The sequence below is a fragment of the Eptesicus fuscus genome, chromosome 4, assembly GCF_027574615.1.
Source record: "Eptesicus fuscus isolate TK198812 chromosome 4, DD_ASM_mEF_20220401, whole genome shotgun sequence".
NCBI classification, from domain to species: Eukaryota; Metazoa; Chordata; class Mammalia; order Chiroptera; family Vespertilionidae; genus Eptesicus; species Eptesicus fuscus.
In genome coordinates this window covers 47603532-47611857 of record NC_072476.1, presented here as the reverse complement: position 1 = coordinate 47611857, position 8326 = coordinate 47603532, and the positions used below count along the sequence as shown (strand labels likewise).

The window sequence follows — 8326 nt, the reverse complement described above, 5'->3', positions numbered from 1 at the left end:
ATTTCTTGTAACAAAGAAAAAGAAAATGCTAGTCTCCTCACTATTACTCCAATTTTTTTTCTACAACATAATTTAGCTAATAAACTTTCATTCTTCTGGGGGCAGTGGCTATTTGTAAGATTCAGACGCACAGTTTATAGTTTAAATGTCCTTTATAAAAATAGTTTTGAAATTTTAAAAGACATAAATTTTAAAAAACATAGCTATGGAAGTCTCTGTTACTGTATTCTCTCTCCCACAATATTTCATAGTTGTCTGCACACAGTAGCTACCTAAAAATGCTTGCTTAAAATTAATTAAAGCATTGTCGTTGGAGGTCCTAAATGCTAAGTTTATTAGAGAAAAACTTCTTGAGTACAAATCTCATTAATTCAGATTCTGTGCTCTTTCAATTAAGAAATGAACTAAATTGTCTCCCTTAGTAATTGTAATAAAAATGCAATTTAGTAAATCATAGGTGGTATTGAACTACATATAATATAGGAATATTTATCAACTTTGAAAAAGAGTGTTTAGTTTTATCATTTACATATCAATTATAAAATGTCATTATAGAACTGTATTAAATTCTTTGAACATCAAAGTGACATTTGTTGGAAAAACACATTTGTTAATCCCAAATTTTAAATAATGAAGATAAATTTCTTTTGAGAGAGGTAGGAGACTACTCTTCCCTATAAATCCAGAAATATTTAATTTCCCACCAAAGCCTCAATCTAATAATTTTATCTTTCCTGTAATGCTATTTCCCTAGTGGGAAGATCAGGTCAATGTGTTCCACATTTGTTGGACCACTTTGTATTTTGGATCAGAAATGTATGACAGTGAACAACTGTGGAGAAAATAGAATGCAATGTGCTGGGTAAATGCTGGCCAATTCACACTGAAATGAGTTCTCACTATTTTAGAACAACCAATGCAAACTGTATGCTTTTAGTCTTTGTTGTCACTCTGCCCTTATAGTCTACATATGAGAGAGATGCTCTGATGGTATTTGCTTGTATTCCAACTATCAGTCAGCTAGAATCTGTCCTGAATATTTCAGTTCTATCAAGTTCAAAGACGATTTGTCTTATATGCCCAGTAGAGACACAAACAAGAGTCCTTCCCAGACAGCTGTGCCAAAGCACCATGCAAAAATGAGTGGTAGTCCAAGGCATGTCTTCATGGACAAAATTCTAAACACTAAAACAAATCCAACACCTCTCTCCTGCCCTGTCAATCTGTCATCTTTCCAAAGCATGGGACAGCTCACTGCAAGTGGACGATATGTTCCCAGATGCAGCTGACTCATATCATGACTGTGAATCCAAGTCAGCATCTTTCCAGTGTGAGAAAAATGTGAACTTAATCAATTCCCCATGTGGAAGGCATTTCCAATTTCTCCTATCCTCCCTGGAGAACTAGAAAGTCACCTAACTTGGAGACTTGGTGATCTAAACTCATCCAGCTAAGATGTGAAATAAAGGACAAAAATTGTTGCCAAATCTCTTACTAGACTATTCAAAGAGATTAAAATAGAACAGAGAATCACTTAGAAACCATGGAATCTGGACAAGAAACTGGAGTAATGGTAAAGTATCTAAAGACAAATAAATGAAAAACAAAACAAAATCCCGATAACCCTTTCTCCCTTCAACCAGCTATTTTCCATAGCAACCTATCACAAATCAGTGTTGCTGGAAGATCAAGGCCAAATGCAAAGCATTTTCATTATCCAGCACAAGTGTCCTCACGTGAAATGTGCTATCAAACAGGCCCCATTATGAAGCATGTGGGCCACATCACTGAATGAGGCAGCAAGACTCAAAGTAGTTGTGTATCAACAAGAGGTCAAGACCTATAGCCAACACAAAGGCTTTCAAAATTAAAAACCTTAGGAATTTTTAAAATTTGAGGCATGCAAAAAGGTTTAGGATACAGTATAATGAGCACTCATTTAGCCAACATTTGTTCATTCTCCGTGAGCTTAGGAAATAAAATATTAAATTGCAATTTAAGTCCCCTATGCACCCCTCCCTGACCACTATCCTTACACTCTGCCAGCGGTTATTACCATCCTAAATCTGGTGTTTCTTTCTCATAAATGTCTTTATACTTCTACTACATGTGTGTATATCTCAAAGCAATATGTATAATTGTTTTGTATATTTTAAAACTTTAAATAAATTGTATTATATTGAATGTATCCTTCTTGCTTGAACATTACACTTGTGAGACTTAAACACAATAAAGAGTATTCTTGTTTATTCATTTATTCTGCTATAATATTATATTGCACATATATATAACAATTCATTCTTCTACTGATGGATTTTCAGTTGTTTCTAATTTTTTTAATGCCAACAATGCTGTTATGAACATTCTTGTACATTTATCTTTGTGTATAAGACTGAGTGTTTCTTTAGGGCAGGAGTTAGCAAACTGTACCTATTGGCCCAATCTGGCCCGCCATCTGTTCTTGTAAAAAGTTTTATCAGAACACAGCCATGCTCATTGTCTGTGGCTGCTTTCCCACGGCAGTGGCAGGGTTCAGTGGTTGTGACAGAGAATGTATAGTGTGTAAAGCTGAAAATATTTATCATTTGGCCTTTTTCATTTTCTGAAACTTTTTTCAGTTGGCTAAACCCTACTTTGAGGTTTAAATTTAGCAATGACATGTATAGGTCAAATGCTACGAGTTGCCAAATGTTGCCAAATGCTCTCCAAAGTAATGTACTAATTTAGACTCCCTTCAATAATGTAAAAATATCCTCATTCTCATTGTTCTTCATCCTCACCAGCCCCTGAAATCTCAAAATTTTTCAAATTGTGTCCAATTATTTTGTGGTTCCATTTCAAATATCATGCCGTTGTTATAATGATTCATATCTGTATTTGTGAGGTATACCATGTGTTTCAGGGTAATAACTGAAATGGTGGAGCAATGGTATACCTCTATCCCAAGCTCAGAATGAGGCAGAAAAGTGCCAAAGGACATCTCCCTATTTGGTTCCATGTAGAGCTCTCCTCTCCACACCTGACATCCCATCCTCTTTCACCATACCTCTACCCCAGCACACTATCTGTAAGGATCTGTTGGTCCAAATCACATGTACCAAGTTATTCTGTAGCTCTTAATTGGCTACCTGTTGAATACAATTTCCCACTCCTTCCCTTCACAGACAAATTGTGCCACCCAATTATAGTCCTAGACTAGAAGCTTTTGTTGAGTAGAGAGAAGAGAAAAGCGGAGAGAAGCCCTTGTTTTCAGCATATATCACCTGGTCTTCAGGTTGTATCACCTAAAGGCAGCTTCTACCACCTACACAGAAGGCCTGCCAGCTAGGCAGGAGCAAGGAGATGGTGAGAGTAGGATTCATCTGTGCCTCTGGCTGCTCTGAGGGTGATGCTCCCTGTCTAGCTACCTCTGGGATGATCTGGTTTTGATCATGTTCTTTAATGGAAGGAAATCATCCTTGTTTGTTTGTTTTTTTATCTTCCCAGGGCCTGTGATATTATTCTGGAACACAAGTATGGATTATTTTATTTAGTTAGTTGGCTACAGTAAAGGAAATTCTCTTCCTCTATAACTTGGGTAGGTAAATGAGGCAAGAAGGTAGCAGAAGATGGTCAAGAAGAATTTCCTATGTGGCAGTTGTTGAAACATACCCAGAGCACTGAAATCACTGAATTGCATCTTGGTTTCTTAGTAAAAAGTGTTGATCGAAGTGAATTTAAGGAGGGGAGAAAGGGATGAAAAAGAAGAGGGAAAATCATTTGAGGGAAGGAAGAGAGGAAATCATGATGAAAGAAGAGAAAGCCAGCATGAAGAGAAATTGAAGAAGGCTATTTAATAAAAGATAAGATAAATAACAATTAGCCTAATCTCAGCCACAGTGAAGTACACGTTAGGCTATCATAAAACAGGTACATGTGCTGATACTTAGAGGACAGGGGGCAGAGACTTCCCACCCTGGGGGTGAATGATTCAGGGAAGCAGAGCTCTAAGTCCTGTCAAGTACCAACTTCATAGACGGGCAATGTGCAAGCAGGTGCTGGTGTGTGGGAGGCCGATGTGCCGTACACATACATGGCCATTGCCATGATATACTTTGGGATTGATTCAACCAGTTTCCTTTTGAACACTCCGTGTATGGGTACAGAATCATCTGGGGTCAGTAGTTTTGTTCCCAAAGATTTTCTCCTGTATTACTGGCAACCTCCTCCATTATTGTCTTTTTCTCTATTGCACTAGTTGTCTTCCAACTGTTTCTGGCTTTTAAGCTTTGGCTGAGTGTGCTTTCATTCTCCAAGTGTCACGTGTCCCACAAGTATTTATTAAGGGCCAACTCAATTAATGATCTTAATGTACTGAGAACACAAAAATTTAAAAACACATGGCCCTTGCCCTTAAAAACCTTACAGACACTTACATCACATTAGAGTAGAAAGGAGGCGGACGTGAACCAAGAGTCTACCGCAATGAACTCCTGCTGAGGGAGTTGAGGAATATATTTCATAAGATTTGAGCTGGGTTTTGAAGAATAAGAGTGAAAAGGGAGGATAGTCTAGGTAGAAGGACCAACATATGCAAAGGCACAACAATGTGGAAACACATGGCACGATTAAGGGAAATATTTTGAAATAATCACTCCCAGGGGGTGGGAAGCTCCAGCCTCTCGTTCTTAAAGTACAAGCACCTGTGGAAGTAGCTGCACATTTAGGATGGCTCAGGGCCAGAGAGTAAGGTATACACCAGCTAAGGAATTGTGACATTATTCTCAAGGGCCCCACACATCTCTGTAACTTGAATTTAACTCAAGTGAATTAACATCTAACTTTCAGCTAGGCACATAATTAAGTCTCTCATGACATTTTTTGGCCAAGAAGGGGAAATATGGGTTCTATTGAGGCACAGTTGATATATCATGTGATTGTCTTCAGATATTGGAAGAACTGCTAGGTGGAAGGGGGGTTTCACATTTCCTAGATCCAGAGGAAGAGTGAGGATTAATAAGTCATTGTTACAGGGATGCAGATTACTGATCTGGGTCAGAAAAAAAGAAATATCTGGGCCATGCCTAATTCATTATTAACAATCTATTAATGTGAAATAAGTATAGTGATGGGGAGAGGAACTGTTTCACTGTGCACGTGTTCTTGGTTTGTCAGAAGCTGTCAATGTTTTCATGGCTTTAGTGGTGATATGTTTGGGTTCAAATTTTTTTTCTGACTGCCCCAAACTGTCAGAGAACGGCTTTTTTTTTTTTAAACCCCAAGTAGATGCTTTAGTATCATTTAAATGACATGCTCTAACAACAACTTCTCTATATGTCAAAGCGTCCATTGCTAGATTGAAGAATAACATTTTCTCCTTAGCTCACAAATATAAATATTTGGGTGGTGAAAGGGAGAAAAAAAAATAGAGGGATAAGGAAGGTAGAGAGCAGGAATGCAAAGCAAGAAATAAATTGTGTAAATGGAAAGTGACAGGTTTCCTTCATGTTACAGGGAGGCTATAAGCAGTTAAACGCTTCCAGGGTTTGCATAGATCTAGAAGCTGGTCCCCAGATGGTCTGGGGCCATGACTTCAGACCATGCTATACCCACTTCTGGCCTAGAGCAGAAAGAGGGCAAGAATATGATGTAAAATATCTTTTTGAAAAATACATTTTGAGGAATATTGGTAATCATACAAAAGCTTGACTAAGTACAAAATGTTGTAGGTGATATAAGGACTAACTTAGGATCAGATCAGATTAGTGTTATTTTAAGAAGAAAAAGAAAGAGTATGAGTACTCGTCTCCTCAGGCTGTCATAACAAAATACCGCAGACTGAATGACTTAAACAACAGAAACCTAGCTTCTCACAATCCTGGAGGCTGGAAGTCCAAGATCAAACTATCAACAAGGTTGGTTTCTTGCCTTTCTCTTCAACTCACAGATGTCTGTGCCTTTTTCCTATTTGTGCTCACATCACTGTATCTCTTCCTCATAAAGACACCAGTCCTACTGGCTTAGAGTCCTACCCAGTTAATTTGAATTTTCTCCATAAAGGCCCGTCTCCCAATATAGTCACATCATGGGTCAGGGCTTCAATGTAAGAATTTTGTGGGAACACATTTCAATCCATAACAGCATGTAAAACTGAGAGAGGCAGGCCCAGATGAAAGACAGTCGTGCCTGCATGAATATTCCAAAGATTCACTTCAGCTTCAACCTTGCATGCCCTGTGGCATCTTGCTGACCCCTGACACCTTACTTTTGTCTTATAAAACTTGTTAAAATAACTGTATTTCTTTGTTAACACTCGGCTTTTCAACTCTTACTTTTAGAACTCTGAACTCTATTCAAGGACCTGATGCCAACCAGTTCCTAACACAAAGACTTCATTCCCTTGCACTCTGTCTTGGTCTTGACCCAGTTTGATGCTTTCCTGTACAGTGAGTTGAGCATGATTTCCTTCCTCCCTCAGCCTCATCCATCTGTGCCCACTCTCAGGCTTCTGAGCAGGCCATACCTGCCAACCCAGATTCTCAATGCAGTTTAAAATACTGCCAGCATGTGTTCCTCCATTCACTAAACTGGAAGATCCTTGAGACAAGGACTGTGTCTTGTTCATATTTGTGTATTCAAGGCCTACAATAGTGTTAAAGTACATAATAATTTTCTAAAAATTGTTTTTTGAATGAGTGACAAAGAACAAATCAATTTTACAATGAAAATACATGAGAAAGAAGGCTCAGTGAATTTGTCAGTGAGCCTGGATTATTTTGGTTTGCTCTGGAAACGAGAATGCATCTCCACATGCATTGATATTCTCCTCTGCGATCAGACTTACGCTCTGCCTTCCTGACACACAAAAGGAAAGGGAAGAATAAGTAAATGGTTATACTGAGGACATACTCTCAGTGCTTCATTCCTTCACTCAACCAGCATTTACTGAGTACCTGCTAAATCCAGGAACTATCCAGTCTGTATTTATTCAAAGAGGAATATAGTTCTGGCACTTCTTCAGGTCATAATGTATTATGATTAACAGATATAAATTAGCAGGATGATAATACTCAAGTACTTTATTGATATGCCATCTATTCTACCAAAAATTGAGAAAATTTACAAAAATTCATACAATGCAGAGGTGTAAAATTAATAGTTGGGAGAGTCAGAAAAATGAAAATCTCACACAAATGTATGAGATAATGTATTTATTGATCCTAGAAGTGAGCAACAAATTTGTCTATAAATTACCTAGCAGCTAATAGATTGAAGACATATTCAATTACAAGATTTGTGGTAAGAAATACAACTTGTGCTCGCTTCGGCAACACATGTACAAAAATTGGAACCATACAGAGAACATTAGCATGGCCCCTGCACAAAGATGATGTGCAAATTCATGAAGCATTCCACGTTATTAAAAAAAAAAAAAAGAAAGAAAGAAATGCAACTTTTCCTTATGTTGAGACCAATAAGTAATTTCTTTCTGTGTCTATATATGGGGGAACACTGTAGATATTTGCAAGACAACATATTAGGCCGAAACTGGTTTGGCTCAGTGGATAGAGCGTCAGCCTGCGGACTGGAAGGTCCCAGGTTCGATTCCGGTCAAGGGCATGTACCTTGGTTGCGGGCACATCCCCAGTGTGGGGTGTGCAGGAGGCAGCTGATCGATGTTTCTCTCTCATCGATGTTTCTGGCTCTCTATCTCTCTCCCTTCCTCTCTGTAAAAAATCAATAAAATATATTATATATATATAGAGAGAGAGACAACATATTAAGTACACATGGAAATACTCACTTCCATTCAAGTAATTTGAAATACTAAATAGAATATATTAAGCTACTTTTATTTTATGGGCTTAGCCTGCATGAAAAGGACAATCAGAAATACTCAAGTGCCAGAAACAAAGTAATTTCTGAGCTGAAGTCTGGCAACATACAGTATAGAAGGCAGATCTGGGAGTAAACAGAGTCATAGGGTCTGGATTTCAATGCCAACATGAGGATGAGAGCTGGAGTTACAAATCCTACCCCTGTGGTAAAAAAAAAAAAAAAAAAAAAGTCTGGGCTTCCTCTGAGAGAATAGGACCTGGGAAGCAAACCACTCACTCAAGCTGTGGTTGGAAATAGTTTCCCATGTGATTCTAGAATCTTGGGTCTGTGTCTCATGATTGTGGAGGCCTCATTATATTATCTCAGTCCAAAAAATCCAGAGCCAAATATAAGAACTTCCCCAGCAACAGTGAGGTCCCCGAACCCTGCCAGGGCTGCACAGGGAAACCTCCACAAGCCAGGGTACATGAAGCGGCTCAGAGAGAAGATAATGCCAGGAAAAATGAGC

At 38.3% G+C, this 8326-nt stretch overlaps 1 non-coding gene across 1 annotated transcript; it reads left to right on the top strand.

The window, feature by feature from the left end:
- Positions 1-7294: 7294 nt before the first annotated feature.
- Positions 7295-7401, top strand: LOC114232622 (U6 spliceosomal RNA). Its single transcript, XR_003618704.2, has one exon. It is a non-coding gene; the product is annotated as a U6 spliceosomal RNA (small nuclear RNA).
- Positions 7402-8326: the final 925 nt, after the last annotated feature.